Raw genomic sequence first — 22,560 nt, forward strand, 5'->3', positions numbered from 1 at the left:
CGAAGGTTCTTTTCTCTTATTAGAATTAGAAGATGAGTTATAAATTTCCATGTTTTGCTTTGTGGAAGAAATTGGATTAAAATATACAAATCTAATGCACCAGAACAGATAATCACTTTATTTCTTTTAATAACTACATCGTTATTGAAAGAAACGAATATCCATATAAGCAGTTTGAAACCGAAATTAAATTCTTTCTAAAACTGGGTACATAAAGACAATTTCTTAAAACTAAATTTCTATTTCTACTAAAAGACAAGTAGACGTCTCCCATCGCTACCACCTTAGTAGCATTGCCCATGTGACTGTAATCCCTTCAGAGTAATGTTGGTTTCGAACCCCGCAAGGAATTGCAGACATGATCATTGACTCCGTATCTACACCAGGTGCGGTAGATAACACCGCTAAACATGTTTCAACAACAGCATGAGATATACCTTTGTTTTGGTTCCTACGAGGACACCGCCTTCCAATGTCCCGCCTCGCCTGCAGATGAAGCACTTGCCCTTGATTCTTCACTCGACTTTAAATCCGTGCTGAGATTTATTCACTTTCTTTGCTGAATTTCTTTGTTTCTTCTTCTTCTTCCTTTCGTTTAGAAGTAGAACCATTTTCAACAAAGTGAATTTGAGAATTGTGACGAAATAATCCTTCTGCTGCTTGAGTTCCCCAATGAATAAATCCTTTTATTCATATTATAGTTCAAACGGAAATGCTCAAAACTTCTAGGTAGCGTTTGGAGGATCATATCGATCGGGTTTCCCATCAATTTCTCCTCCAAGGATCTGTATCTCGTTCGGATAAGCCATCATCTTTAGGATATGATCTCCGAGAGTACCCTCTTGCATGGTGGTCGTCATTATCTTTCTCATAGCTTCTGTCTCTAGAATATCCTGATGACCAAAGAGCTCCTTGAGATTGTTCATAATATCATAAGTCGTGGTAAATCTTGATGTTTGTAATACATTTGACATGAAGCAAAATATAACACCGCGCCATCTCATCCGCCTTTACCCATCTCTTATGATATTCAATCTCCTCTGGTAGATTCACCGCTTAATACAAGTTCTCCATAAATTTATAGCTTTTCAGTGAACAATGTCCAGTTCCTTTTCCAATCTATGTAATTAGGTCCAGTAAGTCTATTTTGTTGAAGTATGATGGACAGTGGGTTGAAAGTCATCCTAAGAATCACAAATAACTTTTGGTCGAACTCTAAATTTAGAATAATATTGATTCCTCAAACAATACTATTTTAAATTAACCAACACCTCATCACACTGTGAATTTTGTATGCCACGTTAGTGATACAAATTCAACATTTGTAAAAGGAGGTTTTAACCCATTAATTTTATTATCTTGTCAACCTAACTTTTGACAAATAAAATTAATAGTTGGTATTTTTGGTCACACAAATAATAATAGTGACTCCGGGAGGATACTATTAGATGTGTCTAAGTGTATACCATTACTTGACACTAAGTCCATTAATAAGATTATGCCCCTTCCGTTGGGAAGATCACTCTTAATTAATTTCCTATAGTCATCCAAAATGGAAGTCTGCTCTAGTGATCCACAAACAAGCTCATCCGATATGGAGGAAGGCACTCGAGCCAACGCGCAAGCTTGTTTGCATCACTTACAAACCAAGAATGGAGACCATGGGATTTATTTAAAATCCCTCCCACTTAGTTATTTATAAATGAGGAATTTTAACTATGCTAGCCTACTAAACTTGTAAACTAACATGCACACAGGACAATATAAAAGCAATAAATAGAAAATTTAATTTTCAACTATTATGGCTTTATCTCAAATGTCCTCCGCAGTGTCATGCCAAGTCACGCTATTGGCCACCGCCCCGTTCAGTCACGATCCATCTTGCTCCTAGTTCCCCTCCGGTCCTTAGAAGGTTCCACGCTTTGCAAGATTCGATCCGCGATAAATAGAATTTTACATTTTGATCCTATATTCCATAAAAGGAACATGTATCTAGATCAAAAATAAAATCCTAATAAAACTAAATACAGCCGCTGCATTTTAATACAATCACACACACATATAAATTGCCCTTGACATGTCCAGGGTCCAATCACACATAATTAACTAAAAGCCATAATAGTTGGATCCTGCATCCACAAAGTTAGCACATCCTACTATTATCCCGCCTAAATTATGTATGACATGCATAATTAAACTAAATACCAAATACAGAGGCAAAACCCTAGCTCTCGATACCAATTGTTTGTTACCGAAAACCTAGTTCCCACTGCATAAAAATTTTGTGAAAGTCTCGAACCTTTCCTAGCTACCATGTGTTCTTTAAATTAAATTTTGGATCGCCTGGAACTTAACACGTTTGATCCAAAACTTAATCTATTTGTTCTTTAGGTTTTGACTTGGATCTCCCGGAACTTAACACGTTCGACCCAAGTCTCCTTAAGTTATTAATTCCATTAAATATTAATTCCATAAAGGTTCCCAGTATCGACGTGGCGAGGCACATGGCCTTCTTGGATATGGGAGCAACCACCACCGACTAGACAAAACCTTTAATAGAAAGCTAATATTTAATTTCCTAAAATAACTTTAGGTTAACCAAAGAGAACAATCAAATCACAAGGAAAGAAAGAAACAAAAGAACACAACATCAAAAACATATTCAAATACTAGATCGTAAGACTCTTGTATTTGGTATTATTTCCATAAATAACTAGCATGATGGAAATAAAATTACTAGTTATACCTTGTAGAAAACCTCTTGATCTTCTACTCCTCTTCTAACCTCGGACGTTGTGTGGGCAACGATCTTCCGAGACGAAACCACCAATCACCTTCTTCTCCTCCTAGCTAGGTTCGCCAACAAAGAGGAAGCTTCACCAAGGAAGAAAATCAAAATACTAACCAAGCTCCAAGAGATGCTAGTTTCTCTCCTTCTTCTTCTTCTCCGAGTAGTATCCGCCACCACAAGAGCTCCAATGGAAGAGTAGGGTCTGCCACCACAAGAGGAAGAGAGGAGAGGTTGTTGGCCCCAAGGAACAAAAGAGGAGAGAAATAATAGATGTTGTATCTCATGAAAGGCACCCCCCTTCTCTTTTATATTCCTTGGCCTAGGCAAATTAGAAATTTAATTACAATAAAATTTCCTCAATTTCCTTGACATGATTTAATTTAGAAAAATAAAATAAATTTTCCAAATCAATCTTCAATGGTCAGCCACATCATTGGAGAACAAATTGGAAAAGTTTTAATCAACAATTAAAACTTCCTAATTTGTTTCCGAAATTTTAAAAATAAAATTTCTTTAAAATCTCTTTATGGTTGATAAAGAAAATTTCTATAATTTTAATTTTATCAACATGTGAATAATTTTAAAGAAAAATAAAACATCTCTCCAATCTACAAATAAGGAAAGAGATCTAATCTCTTTCTTTAATCTTTATAGATCTTTTACAAGAGAGATATTTTAATTTTAATTCTCTTTAAATTATATCTTCCACATAATAATAAAATTAAAATTAAAATCCTTTTAATTTAATTGGCCGGCCCCACTAGCTTGGGTTCAAGCTTAGCCACACCAATAATATACCAGGCACCTAGCTTGGTTCCAGCTAGCTTGGCCGACCCCTTATGGTGGGTATAGAAGGTGGGTATAGGTGGGTATAGAACTCTATAAATAAGAGGCTACGATAGGGACCGAGAGGAGGAATTAGTTTTGATCTCCCGAAAATTAAGCATCCCGTGTTCGCCCTTAACACACAACTTAATTTTATCAATGATAATTCATTCCACTAGAGAACTATCATTGAACTACCGCACCAATCCCAAATTACATTTTTGGGCTCCTTCTTATTATGAGTGTGTTAGTCTCCCCGTGTTTAAGATATCGAATGTCCACTAATTAAGTGAGTTACGACAACTCATTTAATTAATATCTAAGTCCAAGAGTAGTACCACTCAACCTTATTGTCATGTCGGACTAATCCCTGCAGGGTTTAACATGACAATCTTTATGAGCTCCTCTTGAGGACATTATCAACCTAGTATTCTAGGACACGCTTCTTCTATAATCAACAACACACACTATAAGTGATACCATTTCCCAACTTATCGGGTTTATTGATTCAACGAACTAAATCTCATCCATTGATAAATTAAAGAAATAAATATCAAATATATGCTTGTTATTATATTAGGATTAAGAGCACACACTTCATAATAACGAGGTCTTTGTTCCTTTATAAAGTCAAGATAAAAGAAACGACCTCAAATGGTCCTACTCAATACACTCGAGTGTACTAGTGTAATTATATAGTCAAGATAAACTAATACCTAATTACACTACGACCTTCTAATGGTTTGTTCCTTTTCCATTTTGGTCGTGAGCTACTGCTTATAATTTATAAGGTACTGATAACATCATCTTCGTATGTGACACCACATACTATGTTATCTACAATATAAATTAAATGAACAACTACAAACAAATGTAGACAATTAGACCAAATGTGATTCTTTATTCATAATAAATGTTTACAAAGCTTAGGCTTTCAGATACATTCCAACAATCTCCCACTTATACTAATGACTAAGTTGCCATATCTTCTACCATACATCCGATTCCCATTCCTCCACATGCCGATCGCCAGGAAGGCCTTAGTGAAAGGATCTGCCAGGTTATCCGCCGATGCAATCTTGGCGATGACAACTTCTCGCTTCACAATATCTCGTATCGGTGGTACTGCGCCTATATGTTTACTTGCCTTATGAGCTCGTGGTTCCTTCGAGTTTGCAACTGCACCACTATTATCACAATAAATTGTGATGATTTTGGGCAAACCAGAATCACATCTAAGTCCATTAGAAAGTTCCCGAGTCATAGCTGTCTCAGAGGCTGCCACATATTCAGCTTCCATGGTTGAGTCTCAAACGCATGCTTAACACTCCTCCATGAAATGGCTCCACCTCCTAAAGTAAAACATATATAGCCCGATGTAGATGGCACATGTAAATTGAACGGGCGTACAACAATGCATACCTCTAGCTTCTAAGCGCATAAGGCTGCTTTCATGTCCTCTATCTCCTTTGATGTCTTTGGAGACATCTCTTTAGATAGAGCTACTCCATGTCTAAAAGGTAAGAAACCTTTCTTGGAATCCTGCATGCTAAAACGAGCAAGGATTGTATCTATATATGAAGCTTGGGATAGACACAACATTCTTTTCTTACGATCCTTATAACTTTGATCCCAAGAATGTGTGCACATTCTCCTAAGTCCTTCATATCAAATTGTTTGGACAACCATACCCTTACGTCTGATAATACCTTGACATTGTTGCCAATTAACAAAATATCATCTACGTATAGTACAAGAAATACAACCACGTTTCCGTTACACTTCTTATATACACAAGACTCATCCGGACTTTGAATAAATCCATATGACTGGATTACTTCATTAAACCGGATGTCCCAAGACCTTGAAGCTTGCTTCATCCATAAATGGACCGATTGAGCTTGCACACTAGATGCTCTTTGCCTTTTCAATGAACCCTTTCGGTTGCTTCATATGGATGTTCTCTTCAAGACTTCCATTAAGGAAAGTTGTCTTGACATCCATTGCCAAATCTCATAATCCATATGAGTGATGGATAAGAGTATCCGGATAGACTTACGCATGGCTACGGTGAAAAGGTCTCCTCATAATCGATTCCCTCTTTTGAGTGTCCCTTTTGCAACAAGCCTAGCTTTGAAGGTTTCTACCTTCCCATGTCCCACTTTCCTTTTGTAGATCCACTTGCATCCAACGGCTTTTACACCATCGGTGGTTCTAAGCTCCCAAACCTTATTAGAGTACATGGACTCTATTTGAATTCATTGCCTTTTGCCAAGATCATCTATATCTTGGAGTGCTTCATCATATGGGGATCGGGTTCATGTTTACCCGGATCAAGTTCCAAGACTCTCCCAAAACATGAATCTTCAGTTGCCTCACAACCCCACTACGACGAGGCACTGTCCGTGGTTGTGTATCATGTGTGACACGTGTTGCGGTCTCTTGTGGTACTTCATCTTGTCTTGTTGGTACTGAAGTAGACATGTCTCTCTAAGTTCTTCTAAAACAACTTTACTTTTGGGCTTGTGATTCATTATATAGTCTTCTTCTAAAAGCTGGGCATTGGTGCTAACAATGACCTTCTGGTCTTAGGACTATAAAATAAACCACCTTTCGTTCCTTTGGGATATCCTACAAACACGAACTTACATGCGAGATTCTAACTTATCGACATCTGGTTTGAGCATGTGTCTTGGACTACCAAATCGAATATGTCTTAGGCGGGTTTCGCCCATTCCACAATTCTGAGTAGAAGAAACTGATTAGAAGGTACTAAGTTCGAACGATATCTTCTTGTTTCGAGCATATCCCAAAATGAATTTAGTAATTCAATAACTCATCATCGATCTAACCATTTCCATAAGAGTCCTATTCCTTCGTTCCGCTACACCATTCTATTGGGGTGTTCCGGTGCAGACAATTGGTTGAATCCCGACCTTCGATAAGTAATTCCTAAACTCTCCTAAGAGGTATTCACCACCACGATCGGATCGTAGTGTCTTGATACTTTTACCTAATCGTTTCTCCACATCAGCCTTTTATTCTTTGAACTTGTCAAAGCACTCGGATTCGCGGCGCATTAGGTAAATGTATCCATATCTTGAATAATCGTCATGAAAGAGAAAAATATTCAAACCTCCTCTTGCCTGGACGGACATAGGACCACACAAATCGAGTGAACCAACTCTAACACTTCTTTGGCTCTATACCCTTGGCCTTGAGCGGCCTCTTGGTCATTTACCTTCTAAGCAAGATTTCACAAGTTGGAAAATTTTCCAACTCTAATGAACTCAAAGTCCATTAAGCCTCCGAATCCTACTTAAATTAATATGACCAAGTCTTAGATGCCAAAGATATGCTTGGTTCATTTCAAGGTTCTTTTCTCTTATTAGAATTAGAAGATGAGTTATAAATTTCCATGTTTTGCTTTGTGGAAGAAATTGGATTTAAAATATACAAATTGCCAACTAATGCACGAGCAGATAATCACTTTATTTCTTTTAATAACTACATCGTTCTTGAAAGAAACGAATATCCATCTATAAGCAGTTTAGAAACTGAAATTAAATTCTTTAAAACTGGGTACATAAAGACAATTTCTTAAAACCAAATTTCTATTTCTACTAAAAGACAAGTAGGCGTCTCCCACTGCAATAGCTGCCACCTTAGTAGCATTGCCCATGTAGCAGTAATCTCCCTTCAGATAGTCGTCGGTTTCCTGGACCCTGCAAGGAATTGCAGACATGATCGATGGCTCCCGTATCTACACACTAGGTTTGGTAGATAACACCGCTAAACATGTTTCAACAACGAGCATGAGATATACCTTTGTTTTGGTTCCTCACGAGGTCATCCGCCTTCAATGTCTGCACTTTGCAGATGAAACACTTGCCCTTGGCTTCTTCACTCGACTTTAAATCCAGTACTCTGAGATTTATTCACTTTCTTTCTTGACCGACTTGTTTCTTCTTCTTCTTTCCTTCGGTTTAGAAGTAGAACCATTTTACAAAAGTGAATTTGAGAATTGTGACGAAATAATCATACGCTACTTGAAGTTAAGATGGTTCCCTAATGAATAAATCCTTTTATTCATATTATAGTTCAGTGAAATGCTCAAAACTTTAGGTAGCGTTTGGAGGATCATATCGATCTGGGTTTCCCCATCAATTTCTCCTCCAAGGATCGTATCTCGCTCATATAAGCCATCATCTTTAGGATATGATCCCTTACGAGTACCCTCTTGCATGGTGGTCATTATCTTTCTCATAGCTTCTTGTCTAGAAGCCCTATCCTGATGACCAAAGAGCTCCTTGAGATTGTTCATAATATCATAAGCTGTTGGTAAATCTTGATCTTGATGTTGTAATACATTTGACATTGAAGCCAAAATGTAACACTCTCATCCGCCTTTACCCATCTCTTATGATATCAATCTCCTCTTGGGTAGATTCACGATGGGTGCATCGGACAAGGTTCGATCGATCAAATTTATAGCTTCGGTGATCGAACAATGTCGTGTTCCTTTTCCAATCTATGTAATTAGGTCCATGAAGTCTATTTTGTTGAAGTATGATGGATGATTGGGTTGAAAGTCATTAAGAATCACAAATAACTTTTGGTCGAACTCTAAATTTAGAATAATATTGATTCCTCAAACAATACTATTTTAAATTAACCAACACCTCATCACACCGTGAATTTTGTATGCCACGTTAGTGTGGACGATACAAATTCAACATTTGTAAAGGAGGTTTTAACCCATTAATTTTATTATCTTGTCAACCTAACTTTTGACAAATAAAATTAATAGTTGGTATTATTTGGTCACACAATGACTCCGTTGGGGAGGATACTATTAGATGTGTCTAAGTGTATACCATTACTTGACACTAAGTCCATTAATAAGATTATGCCCCTTGGGAAGATCACACGCTCTTAATTAATTTCCTATAGTCATCCAAAATGGAAGTCTGTTCTAGTGATCCACAAACAAGCTCATCCGTTATGGAGGAAGGCACTCAAGCTTGTTTGCATCACTTACAAACCAGTAATGGAGACCATGGGATTTATTTAAAATCCCTCTCCCACTTAGTTATTTATAAATGAGGAATTTTAACTATGCTAGCCTACTAAACTTGTAAACTAACATGCACACAAAGACAATATAAAGCAATAAATAGAAAATTTAATTTTCAACTATTATGGCTTTTATCTAATTGTCCTCCGTGTGTTTGTCATCCCAATCTGCCATATTTGGCCATACTTAAAGTCGTCATGCATCCATCTTGCTCCTAGTTCTGTGCGCCTCTGGTCCTTAGAAGGTTCCACGCTGCAAGATTCGATCCATGACATAAATAGAATTTTACATTTTGATCCTATATTCCATAAAAGGAATGTACATGTATCTAGATCAAAAAATAAATCCTAATAAAACTAACAACTCCTGTTGTATTTTAATACAATCATGCACACACATATAAATTGCCCTTGACATGTCCAAGGATCCACACATAATTAACTAAAAGCCATAATAGTTGGATCCTGCATCCACAAAGTTAGCACATCCTACTATTATCCCGCCTAAATTATGTATGACGTATGACAATAATTAAACTAAATACCAAATACAAGAGGCAAAACCCTAGCTCGATACCAATTGTTGGTTGCTACTCGGAAAACCTAGAGGTTCCATTGTACAAAATTTTGTACAAAGGTCTGAACCTTTTCTAGCTACCATGTGTTCTTTTAAATTAAATTTTGGATCGCTGCGAAACTTAACACGTTTGATCCAAAACTTAATCTATTTGTTCTTTTAGGTTTTGACTTGGATCTCCTGCGGAACTTAACACGTTCGACCCAAGTCTCCTTAAGTTATTAATTCCATTAAATATTAATTTCCATAAAAGGTTCCCAGTACTGACATGGCGAGGCACATGGCCTTCTTGGATATGGGAGCAACCACCACCGACTAGACAAAACCTTTAATAGAAAGCTAATATTTAATTTCCTAAAATAACTTTAGGTTAACCAAAGAGAACAATCAAATCACAAGGAAAAGAAAGAAAACAAAAGAACACAACATCGAAAAACATATTCGAAATACTAGATCGTAAGCCTCTTGTATTTGGTATTATTTCCATAAATAACTAGCATGATGCGGAAATAAAATTACTAGTTATACCTTGTAAAAACCTCTTGATCTCTACCGTATTTCTCTTCTAACCTCGGACGTTGTGGGCAGCGATCTTCCGAGACGAAACCACCAATCACCTTCTTCTCCTCCTAGCTAGGTTCGGCCAACAAGAGGAAGCCAAGGAAGAAAATCAAAATACTAACCAAGCTCAAGAGATGCTAGCTTTCTCTCCTTCTTCTTCTTCTTCTCGAGTAGTATCCGGCCACCACAAGAGCTCCAATGGAAGAGTAGGGTTCGGCCACCACAAGAGGAAGAGGGAGCCGGCCACACCAAGGAACAAAAGAGGGAGAGAAATAATAGATGTTGTATCTCATGAAGGCACCCTCACCCCTTCTTTTATATTCCTTGGCCTAGGCAAATTAGGAAATTTAATTACAATAAAATTTCCTCAATTTCCTTGACATGATTTAATTTGAGAAAAATAAAATAAAATTTCCCAAATAAACCAATGGCCGACCACATCATTGGAGAACAAATTGGACAAGTTTCAATCAACAATTAAAACTTCCTAATTTGTTTTCGGAAATTTTAAAAAATAAAATTTCTCTTTTAAAATCTCTTCATGGTTGATAAAAGGAAATTTCTATAATTTTAATTTTATCAACATGTGAATAATTTTAAAGAAAAATAAAACATCTCTCCAATCTACAAATAAGGAAAGAGATCTAATCTCTTTCTTTAATCTTTTATAGATCTTTTACAAGAGAGATATTTTAATTTTAATTCTCTTTAAATTATATCTTCCACATAATAATAAAAATTAAAATTAAAATCCCTTTTAATTTAATTTGGTCAACCCCACTAGCTTGGGTTCAAGCTAGGGCCGCCCACCGAATAATATACCTAGGTCGTCCCTAGCTTGGTTCCCAAGCTAGCTTGGCCGACCCTATTGGTGGGTATAGAAGGTGGGTATAGGTGGGTATAGAACTCTATAAATAAGAGGCTCGATAGGGACCGAGAGGAGGAATTGGTTTTGGTCTCCCGATAAAATTAAGCATCCCGTGTTCGCCCCGAACACACAACTTAATTTTATCAATGATAATTCATTCCACTAGAGAACTATCATTGAACTACCGCACCAATCCCAAATTACATTTTTGGGCTCCTTCTTATTATGAGTGTGTTAGTCTCCCTGTGTTTAAGATATCGAATGTCCACTAATTAAGTGAGTTACTGACAACTCATTTAATTAATATCTAAGTCCAAGAGTAGTACCACTCAACCTTATTGTCATGTCGGACTAAGTCCACCTGCAGGGTTTAACATGACAATCTTTATGAGCTCCTCTTGAGGACATTATCAACCTAGTATCTCTAGGACACAGTTTCCTTCTATAATCAATAACACACACTATAAGTGATATCATTTCCCAACTTATCGGGTTTATTGATTCAACGAACTAAATCTCATCCATTGATAAATTAAAGAAATAAATATCAAATATATGTGCTTGTTATTATATTTGGATTAAGAGCACACACTTCCATAATAACTGAGGTCTTTGTTCCTTTATAAATTCAGTATAAAAGAAACGACCTCAAATGGTCCTACTCAATACACTCTGAGTGTACTACTGTAATTATATAGTCAAGATAAACTAATACCTAATTACACTACGACCTTCTAATGGTTTGTTCCTTTTCCATTTTGGTCGTGAGCTACTGTTTATAATTTATAAGGTACTGATAACATCATCTTCTGTATGTGACACCACATACTATGTTATCTACAATATAAATTAAATGAACAACTACAAACAAATGTAGACAATTAGACCAAATGTGATTCTTTATTCATAATAAATGTTTACAAAACTTAGGCTTTCAGTATACATTCCAACAATCTTGTCAACCTAACTTTTTGACAAATAAAATTAATAGTTGGTGTCTTTTGGTCACACAAATAATAGCAGTGACTCCGATGGGGAGGATACTATTAGATGTGTCTACGTGTATACCATTACTTGACACTAAGTTCATTAATAAGATTATGCCCCTTCCGTTGGGGAAGATCACACGCTCTTAATTAACTTCCTATAGTCATCCAAAAATGGAAGTCTGTTCTAGTGATCCATAAACAAGCTCATCCGTTATGGAGGAAGGCACTCAGAGCCAACGCGCAAGCTTGTTTGCATCACTTACAAACCAGTAATGGAGACTATGGGATTTATTTAAAAGTCCCTCTCCCACTTAGTTATTTATAAATGAGGAATTTTAACTATGCTAGCCTACTTAGCATGTAAACTAACACATACACACAGCACAATATAAAAGCAATAAATAGAAAATCTAATTTTCAACTATTATGGCTTTTATCTCTAGTTGTCCTCTGTGTGTTGTCATCCCAAGCTGCTGCCATATTTGACCACTGCCACCGGGTCTAGCTGTCGCATCCATCTTGCTCCTAGTTCCGCTGCGCCTCTGGTCCTTAGAAGGTTCCACGCTTTGCAAGATTCGATCCGCGACATAAATAGAATTTTACATTTTTGATCCTATATTCCATAAAAGGAATGTACATGTATCTAGATCAAAAATAAAATCCTAATAAAACTAAATACAGCTCCTGCTGTATTTTATAATACAATCATGCACACATATATAAATGCCCTTGACATGTCCAAGGGTCCAATCACACACATAATAACTAAAAGCCATAATAGTTGGATCCTGCATCCACAAAGTTAGCACATCCTACTATTAACCTGCCTAAATTATGTATGACATGTGCATAATTAAACTAATACCAAATACACAGAGGCAAAACCCTAGCTCTGATACCAATTGTTGGTTGCTACTCGGAAAACCTAGAGGTTCCACTGTACAAAAATTTTGTACAAAGGTCTGAACCTTTTTCTAGCTACCATGTGTTCTTTTAAATTAAATTTTGGATCGCCTGCGGAACTTAACACGTTTGATCCAAAACTTAATCTATTCGTTCTTTTAGGTTTTGACTTGGGTCTCCTGCGGAACTTAACACGTTCGACCCAAATCACCTTAAGTTATTAATTCCATTAAATATTAATTTCCATAATTGGTTCCCAGTACTGACGTGGCGAGGCACATGGCCTTCTTGGATATGGGAGCAACCACCACCGACTAGACAAAACCTTTTATAGAAAGCTAATATTTAATTTCCTAAAATAACTTTAGGTTAACCAAAAAGAACAATCAAATCACAAGGAAAAAATAAAACAAAAGAACACAACTTCGAAAAACATATTCGAAATACTAGAACGTAAGCCTCTTGTATTTGGTATTATTTCCATAAATAACTAGTATGATGCGGAAAGAAAAATTACTAGTTATACCTTGTAGAAAAATAACCTCTTGATCTTCTACCGTATTCCTCTTCTAACCTCGGACGTTGTGTGGGAAACGATCTTCCGAGATGACAAACCACCAACCACCTTCTTTTCCTCCTAGCTAGGTTCGGCCACAAAGAAAGAAGCTTCACCAAGGAAGAAAACCAAAACACTAACCAAGCTCCAAGAGATGTTAGCTTCCTTTCCTTCTTCTTCTTCTTCTCCAAGTAGTATCCGGCCACCACAAGAGCTCCAAGCCTTTGAGAGAGGTTCGGCCACCACAAGAGGAAGAGAGGGAGATGATGATGATGGCCGGCCACACCAAGGAACAAAAGAGGGAGAGAAAATAATAAAGGTTGTTTTATGAAGGCACCCTCACCCCTTCTTTTATATTCCTTGGCCTAGGCAAATTAGGAAATTTAATTACAATAAAATTTCCTCAATTTCCTTGACATGATTTAATTGAGAAGAATAAAATAAAATTTCCCAATTAAACTCTAATGGCCGGCCACATCAATGAAGGAAAAAATTAGACAAGTTTTAATCAACAATTAAAACTTCCTAATTTGTTTCCGGAAATTTTAAAAAAAAATTCTCTTTAAAAATCTCTTCATGGTTGATAAAAGGAAATTTCTATAATTTTAATTTTATCAACATGTGGATAATTTTAAAGAGAAAATAAAATATCTCACCAATCTACAAATAAGGAAAGAGATCTAATCTCTTTCTTTAATCTTTTGTAGATCTTTTACAAGAGAGATATTTTAATTTTAATTCTCTTTAATAAATTATTTCTTCCACATAATAAAAATTAAAATTAAAATCCCTTTTAATTTAATTTGGCGGCCCCACTAGCTTGGGTTCAAGCTAGGGCCGGCCACCCAATATATACCTAGGCCGACCCTAGCTTGGTTCCCATGCTAGCTTGGTCGGCCCCTATTGGGTGGGTATAGGTACTCTATAAATAAGAGGCTACGATAGGGACCGAGAGGAGGAATTGGTTTTGGTCTCCGATAAAATTAAGCATCCCGTGTTCGCCCCAAACACACAACTTAATTTTATCAATAATAATTCATTCCACTAGAGAACTATTATTGAACTACGCACCAATCCCAAATTACATTTTGGGCTCCTTCTTATTATGAGTGTGTTAGTCTCCGTGTTTAAGATATTGAATGTCCACTAATTAAGTGAGTTCTTGACAACTCATTTAATTAATATCTTAGTCCAAGAGTAGTACCACTCAACCTTATCGTCATGTCGGACTAAGTCCCTGCGGGGTTTAACATGACAATCCTTATGAGCTCCTCTTGGGGACATTATCAACCTAGTATCTCTAGGACAGGTTTCCTTCTATAATCAACAACACACACTATAAGTGATACCATTTCCCAACTTATCGGGCTTATTGATTCATCGAACTAAATCTCACCCATTGATAAATTAAAGAAATAAATATCAAATATATGTGTTTGTTATTATATCAGGATTAAGAGCACACACTTCCATAATAACCGAGGTCTTTGTTTCTTTATAAAGTCAGTATAAAAGAAATGACCTCAAATGGTCCTACTCAATACACTCTAAGTGTACTAGTGTAATTATACAGTCAAGATAAACTGATACATAATTACACTACGACCTTCTAATGGTTTGTTCCTTTCCATTTTGGTCGTGAGCTACTGTTTATAATTTATAAGGTACTGACAACATCATTTTCTGCATGTGACACCACATACTATGTTATCTACAGTATAAATTAATTGAACAACTACAACTAAATGTAGACAATTTGACCAAATGTGATTCTTTATTCATAATGAATGTTTACAAAGCTTAGACTTTCAGTATACACTCCAACAATAAATTCATAATAAGGCATCATACAATGGGTATGGCCGAAACTTACCCTAGCCTCTTTTTAGGTCATTAAACAACATATAGCATGAGAACTTTGGCTTTCTACTTATCATATTTCATGTAGAGTGACATGAGCATATTTAATTTTTGTTCTAGGGTTTCTAGGGCATCTATCCCTTCATGGCCGAAACATACAATGGTCCATTTAGGTCATGAAAAAATTATACAAGCATGTGACTCAATCAACATATTATCCTATTTCCATAAGAAGCATTTTTAACACAATTGGTTTCAATTCTAAGGCCTCTAGGTCATTTAAACCCTACTTGGCCGAGACTCATCAGTGTTTAATTTTGCTTCAAATAGCCTAAAAGCATAGGAAGTCATACAAGTTTCATAGCATGTATAAAGACAAGCATAATAAACATACATGTGAATTGTGTCTTAGGCTTCCTAGGTTTCTTTCCTTTTTCTTTTATTTTTCCTCATGGCCGAAACCTACCAATCTCTAAACTAGGTTTTAAGTGGCCTAAAGCATGGAAAATCCAAAGTAAGTTTCATGGCAAAAATTACTAAGAACATCATATACAAATTTGGTTCATAAACAAGCTAGGACCCTTGTGATCTTACATGTCATATATCATGTAACTAAATTCTCTATACCCTAATTAAGCATGAGAGCATTAAACAACTTTCATATCTTAATATCACAGAGGTCTTGAGCTTGTTAAAATTTTGTTTAAGCTTTTCTAAGCTATCCATCTTATCATGGCCGAAAATCTTAATGAAGAGTTCATGAATTTCTAGCAATCTTCAACATGCAATTCTTTAAGAGAACTCTATATTCTATCATATAAACATGATTACTTAAATTTAAAGGTCTTCCTAACCCTAAGCTCTTTTCTTGGCCGAAACATATGAGTGTATTTCTTTTGGTTCCAAGTAACTTTCAAGCAAGAAAAACCAATAAAAGACCCTTAGTAATTCATGGAGGGAATCTTGTACTAGTTTGGTTAAACAATGATTTCCCTAACCTCTTTAAAATATTTTTGGCCAAAATTCTAGGGTTAGGTACTCCTCTGACCAAGCATCATATAGGTATAAAAACATGAAGGAAAACCTTCCTACATAGCATAGAAAAATATCATGAAATGAGGACTTGTTTAAAACTTCCTAGATTTGAAAACTCTTCTTTGGCCGAATTTTTCTTAAATTCTATTCTAGGTTTTCTAATCCTCATAAAATCCGAAAAGCACATAAAACGCCTTGTACCACAGATGAGGGGAAGCTTACATCCTTTTCGCTTGTGGATCTAAGGTGTGGTGATGGAAGAAGTAGCCTCTTCTTCTAGTTCCCTTCCCTTGATTCCCTTGCTAAGTCCTCCTTGTATCTTAGGCTTTCTTAGGAGAAAACCTTGGCTTGGGGCCGAAGATGGAGGAGAGGGGACTGAGGGTTCGGTGAGGGAGAGGAGAGAATGAGAGAAATGAGAGAAAAATAAAATCTCCTCTTTACATACTCTCTTTTATGTTAAGGGGGAAGAGGTAGCAAAATTGGTTTTTGCTTTCCTTCTCCCTTAGCCTTTTTTTTCTATTTTCTTTTATTTATTTTATTTTCTAATTTATTCTCATCATTCATGATGAAACAAGGGGAATGAATCCCCTTAATTCTCCTCTTTAAGTCACGGCAAGAGAGGGAAAAGAGTGAGAAAGGGAGGAAGGCAAATTGCCTTTCTCTTGCTCTTTTCTTGCTTTCTCTTCTTAGATCTTTACTCCTATCTTTATCATGCATTCCCTTTCCTTGCTATCAATATCTTCTCTCTATCCCAATTGGTTTCTACTAATTAATTCTATAAATTATAATATAAGAGGTTCAAGGTTCAATCCTTGACCTCCTCTTCTTTTTATTTCATTTTATTTCTTTTTGCTTCAACTCACTTCTTATTATTTTTCTAAGGCAAAATTCATCATTCTCTTATTTATCTTAAAAGCTTAGTGGGTGTTACAGTACCCCGTACCTCATAAAAAGTTTGTCTTCGAACTTTAAAATAGTTACATCAGGTGGCACTGAACTTTCGGCTGAGTGCATCGGCCACTTTGTTCGCCTTTCCTAGGTGATAAAGAATCTCGCAGTAGTAATCTTTAACTAGCTCGAGCCATCGGCATTGCCTCATATTCAGGTCTTTTTGCGTGAAGAAATATTTCAGACTCTGATGGTCTGTATAAATCTTACACTGAGCTCCATATAAATAATGTCTCCATATTTTGAGAGCGAAGACCACGGCTGCTAGTTCTAAGTCGTGAATGGGATAATTCTTCTCATGCTCTTTAAGTTGTCTAGAAGAGTAGGCAATGACTTTGCCATCTTGCATGAGTACAGCTCCAAGTCCTGTAATGGAAGCATCGCTGTACATATCGAAGCCTCTGTTGGTTTCCGGGAGAGTAAGAATCGGAGCACTGGTCAGTCTCCTTTTTAATTCCGCGAAACTCTTCTCGCAAGCTTCTGTCCATTCATACTTGGTATTTTTCATAGGGGCTGCGATTTTGGAGAAATTCTCTACGAATTTCCTGTAATAGCCTGCTAGCCCGAGAAAACTCCTGACTTCACTGGCATTCCTTGGTCTGTTCCAGTTATTTACAACTTCGATTTTGCTTGGATCCACCATAACTCCATCTTTGGAGATGACATGACCTAGGAACATTACCCGGTCAAGCCAAAACTCGCATTTGGAGAATTTTGCATATAGTTGTTTCTCTTGAAGGATCTGTAGTACAGTATTCAGGTGTTCAGTATGTTCTTCTGGGGTTCTCGAGTAGATAAGTATATCGTCAATAAAGACAATTACAAATTTATCAAGATATACCGTAAATACCCGATTCATCAGGTCCATTAATACTGCAGGAGCGTTGGTTACTCCGGAAGGCATAACTATGAACTCATAGTGTCCATATCGGGTTTGAAATGTTGTTTTTGGTATATCATCTAGTTTCACCTTCACTTGATGATAACCGGATCGTAGGTCTATCTTTGAGAAAACGGTCGCACCCTTCAGTTGATGAACAGGTCATCGATCCGCGGGAGTGGGTATCGGTTCTTGATCGTCACATTATTCAGCGCTCGGTAGTCTATACACATTCGCATAGACCCATCCTTCTTCTTTACGAACAGCACTGGAGCTCCCCATGGAGAGTGACTAGGACGAATAAGTCCCTTGTCAAGTAATTCGGATAACTGTTCCTGAAGCTCCTTTAATTCAGCCGGAGCCATACGATAAGGTGCTTTTGAGATCGGCTGAGTACCAGGAATCAATTCGATCTCGAATTCTATCTCTCTGTCAAGGGCCAACCCTGGTAGTTCATCAGGAAATACTTTTGGATAGTTGTATACTACCCTGACATCTTCTAGCTTCGGGTCTTTGAATCGATTGGTATCAACCACATGCGCTAGAAACCCCATACATCCTTTATCTAACATCCTTTGTGCTTTAATAGATGACAATAACTTCTCCGTTCCTTTCGGTTCCCCGTAAAACTCAAACTCTGGTTCATTTTCAGGTCGAAAAATCACTTTCCTTTTGCGGCACTCGATTGAAGCGCCGTATTTGCTAAGGAAATCCATGCCCAATATTATGTCATAATCCTGCATATTAAGTACTATCAGATTGCAGTAGAGTTCTCTGTTTGCGATCCGAATGAGTACTGCTTGCAGCATATGGTCCGATGGCATAATCTCCCCGGATGGTAAGGTTGTTAAGAATGTGTCCTCTAGAGTTCGGAGTGGTATATCTAGCTTCTTCATAAAAGGTGTTGAGACGAACGAGTGTGTTGCCCCGGTATCAAATAATACTACAGCATACTGATTGTAAATAAGTAGCTGACCTGTGACAACAGTAGAGGCATTCGCCACGTCTTCCTTGGTAAGAGAGTAGACTCTGGCGTTCGTCATAGTGGGGGGGCCTCCAATCTTCCTTGGCTAATTGAAGTCCCTTCTATGGCAGTATGCATCTGGTGCAGCTGTGCAGGGGTACTCATATTCTGGTTGTTCTGCATAGGTAGTGCCTGAGACTGAGTAGGGCAATTTCTTGCTAAATGACCTTCCTTTCCGCAGTTGTAGCACTTTCTGGTGCTTAGGAGACATACTCCAGAATGCATCTTTCCACATGTGGCACACTGAGGGTACTTGGTTTGCTTATTGGCCGGACCACCTTTTGTGTTGTTCCACTGTTTCCTCTTTCCACCTGAGTTTCCTTTCCAGCCGGTTCTGGTATTGTGCGATTTTTGTCCTCCGGTCAGTGCTTGGTTCTTGCCCTCGTTCATTGCTTTCTGATAGTGCTCGGTAATCAGGGCACTGTTGACTAGCTCTTCTGCAGTCTGCGGTCTATTAACTCCGCCGGCATTGAGCTATCTCGGGTCGGAGCATCTTTAACATTAATCGGACCCTTTCTCTTTCGGTACTGACCAAGCACAGACGTGCTAGGCGGTTGAACTTCTTGACGGCTTTGTTAAATCACCTTGCCGGAACTCAGTGAACTCGTCATAGTGCTTGTTGGTCACTTGCATATGGAAGAATTCTTCTAAGAACTCGGTCTCAAAATCCGTCCACTGCATCTGATTTATTTGTCTTTTCGCTTTTACTCGGTCCCACCACATCCGGGCATCTCCGGTAAGGCAGAACGATGCGCATTTGACCTTCTCGTGTTCAGGACAGTCCAGTAGTTCCATTATGCTCTCTACGGTCTTGAGCCAGGCTTGTGCATCCCATGGTTCGCAGTTTCCCGAGAATGCTTCCGGCTTAAGCCTTTGCCACTGAATCAGATAGGCCTCTTGTCGGACCATCGGAGTAGGGGCTGCCGGGGGTACTGGTGCGGCTGTAGGTATAACCGGTAGTGTATTCTGATTTGCCGGTGGGGTAACCGGGTTGACTTGCTAACCCATTAAGGTAGTGATCAGCTGCTGTTGCTCTGTGATCTGATGCTGGAGGTCTGCGACTACCTGTGTCAGGTCTGGTGGAGTCACTGTCCCCTCGGTTCGGGCATTGCGTGTCCTAACCATGTTTATCTAAATAATGACAAATAGACTAGTGTAAGTGGTTATCGTTTTTAGCCAATCTAACGTACTGTTCTGTTTCTATCTATTTGTTCTGGTATTATTCCTAACCTACCGATATGTAATCCTAATCTAAATTATAACTAAAAGCATAGAATAAAGCATCAACATAAACATGCAAAACATGAAACTAAAGCATAAACAACATAAGGAAAAATAAGGAATAGAGTGACAAACAATATAACATCAGGAAATAAAGCATAAGCAATATAGCAAAGAAAATAAAGCATAGGCATTTGGAACACATTTTGGTTTTTTCTCCATACGAACACACACTTTTGTGTTGTTCCACTATTTCCTCTTTCCAATTGGACTAGTACTTGTGTTTCTATGGTGACCTCTCAACTACATTTTGGTTACTAGATAAACTTAGATCATGTAAGCTCATTTGGAAAAATCAATCCCAAAAAAAAAAATAAAAAAAATAAAAAAAATGAAGGTTTGTTCAAGTTTGATACTTTGCAAACATTCAAAGAAAAAAAAATGAAAAAAAAATAAGGGATAAAAAAATAGTTGTCGTGAGTGGAAACTAGCAATTCACCCCTTTGAGACCGAGTTAGGTTACTAGGGAAATGAATGCTATGTTTCTCTTGATACTGAGTATTCCTTTGAGACCTTGTGTAGACGATGCATAGCATTTTTGAGGGAAACGAACCTTGCGTGTGGCAGGTAAGTGCCTATCACCGGAAGTATAAGGAACATAATTTTATGATGACTTGACTAAACTTAGGGATTGAAACTTGATAAATCTAAGTCACTTTCGCACTGAGCACGGAGGACTACTACTTAGGTTATACTTAAACTACTTTTGTATCTTGCTCACCAATGAAATCATTTGATAGAATTAGGTTGACTTGCTAGAGATTATGATGCACCATTTAACCACATGAATCTAGATTGTGGGTTTTGCTTGAGAACAAGCAAAGGTTTAAGTTTGAGGGTGTGATGTGTGTAGATCTCATGATTGTTTATGCATGTTTTAGCGCACATTCACTTGCTTTATGCATACATATTCTTTGCATAATCGTCTCCTTTAGTGCATACTCATCATAAATACTCTTTTGTTCGGAGATCTGCTCTTTGCTTGTTTTCTTGTTGACAGGACGTTATTTGGAGCAGAAATGGAGAAAAAGGGCACACAGGAGCTTGGGTCGTGCAAGGCCACATGGCCGTGTGGCCATGAGCATGTTCCGGCCGTGCCAATCAACCCGTGGCCAAGCAGCATTCTAGAGAGGAGGAAGGTCATGGCCGTGTGAAGCCACACGACCGTGTGGCCCTGGGCAGAGAAGCAGAAGGCCATGACCGTGCAACCTTGCACGGCCGTGTGGCTGTAACGACCCAACTCCTGGGAACTAAGCTGTGAGCCAGATCGCTACCCTAGCTACTGATGCTACTGTGCGGAAACTGGGTAAAATAAAGTTTTACTAGTTGACTCTATTAAACTGACAACTGATACACCCATGCTGTTATAAGGAAGGATTCAGGGCCCTTTCCGATTGGTGTACATGTGCTAAGGAGGATACTTGACCTCCCATCTGAGCTAGGAACTCAAATCTAACTTCCCAGCTAGCTATTGATCGATCCACGGATCGATCAAACTTGCTACGATTCTATGCCCTGCTGGATCGGTCTGCGGACCGATCCAGCAGAGGCTGGATCGGTCAGCATGACCGATCCAGGTGTGTCTGGATCGGTCTGCATCCGAGCACTGAGACGCGGATGCCCTCGTTCGATCTTTGGATCGGTCGGACGTCGATCGATAGCATCTGATAGCATCGTATGCCTCGATCGATCGGTGGCCGATCCAGACTCTGATCTTTACCAACGGATCGGTCGGCGAATGATCCAACTCGATATGAAATCGAGTTCCCGATTTCAGAACTTTCGAACCGGGCGTGCCACAACTCATGAACATAGGTTCTAGATACATGAAAACATTCTAACATTAACCTACATGCGTCCCAAACTGGATAAACTGAATAGTGCATAGTTCTACTGGATTAAAACATTTAACAAGCTAAGGACTAAACCATAAGTAAACTAACAACGAAATGCTGGAATTAAGTTGTTTAGACCCCTAGGATCTTTATTCCAAACCCTTGCACACACACCTCCATAGCATTGTCCTCCACCTCCGCTAGTCCACTTTTCTTTTACTTGTATCTGCAGATAAGAAAAGTAGTACCGTAAGCTAAAGAGCTTAGTAAGAAACCATCTACCTCACAAAAACATGCAACGATGCGATTATGTGTTTAAAACATGCTGTGAATTGAGTATGGCAACATGGCATGGCATACAAAAAGTATCGAATCGTTCATGGCATACAAACAAGTGAGCATAGCATACTATATCGAAACTAAGCATGAATCTTGGGCGATCATGCATATACATCTAATCCGGTCATGAACTCAAATCATGAAACTTAAGCGAGATAATTAACCGAAACGAACTAAGTTAGTGTTTCCATCATTGATTACATATTTGGAAA

The sequence above is a fragment of the Zingiber officinale genome, chromosome 10B (assembly GCF_018446385.1).
Source record: "Zingiber officinale cultivar Zhangliang chromosome 10B, Zo_v1.1, whole genome shotgun sequence".
In the NCBI taxonomy this organism is placed as follows: domain Eukaryota; kingdom Viridiplantae; phylum Streptophyta; class Magnoliopsida; order Zingiberales; family Zingiberaceae; genus Zingiber; species Zingiber officinale.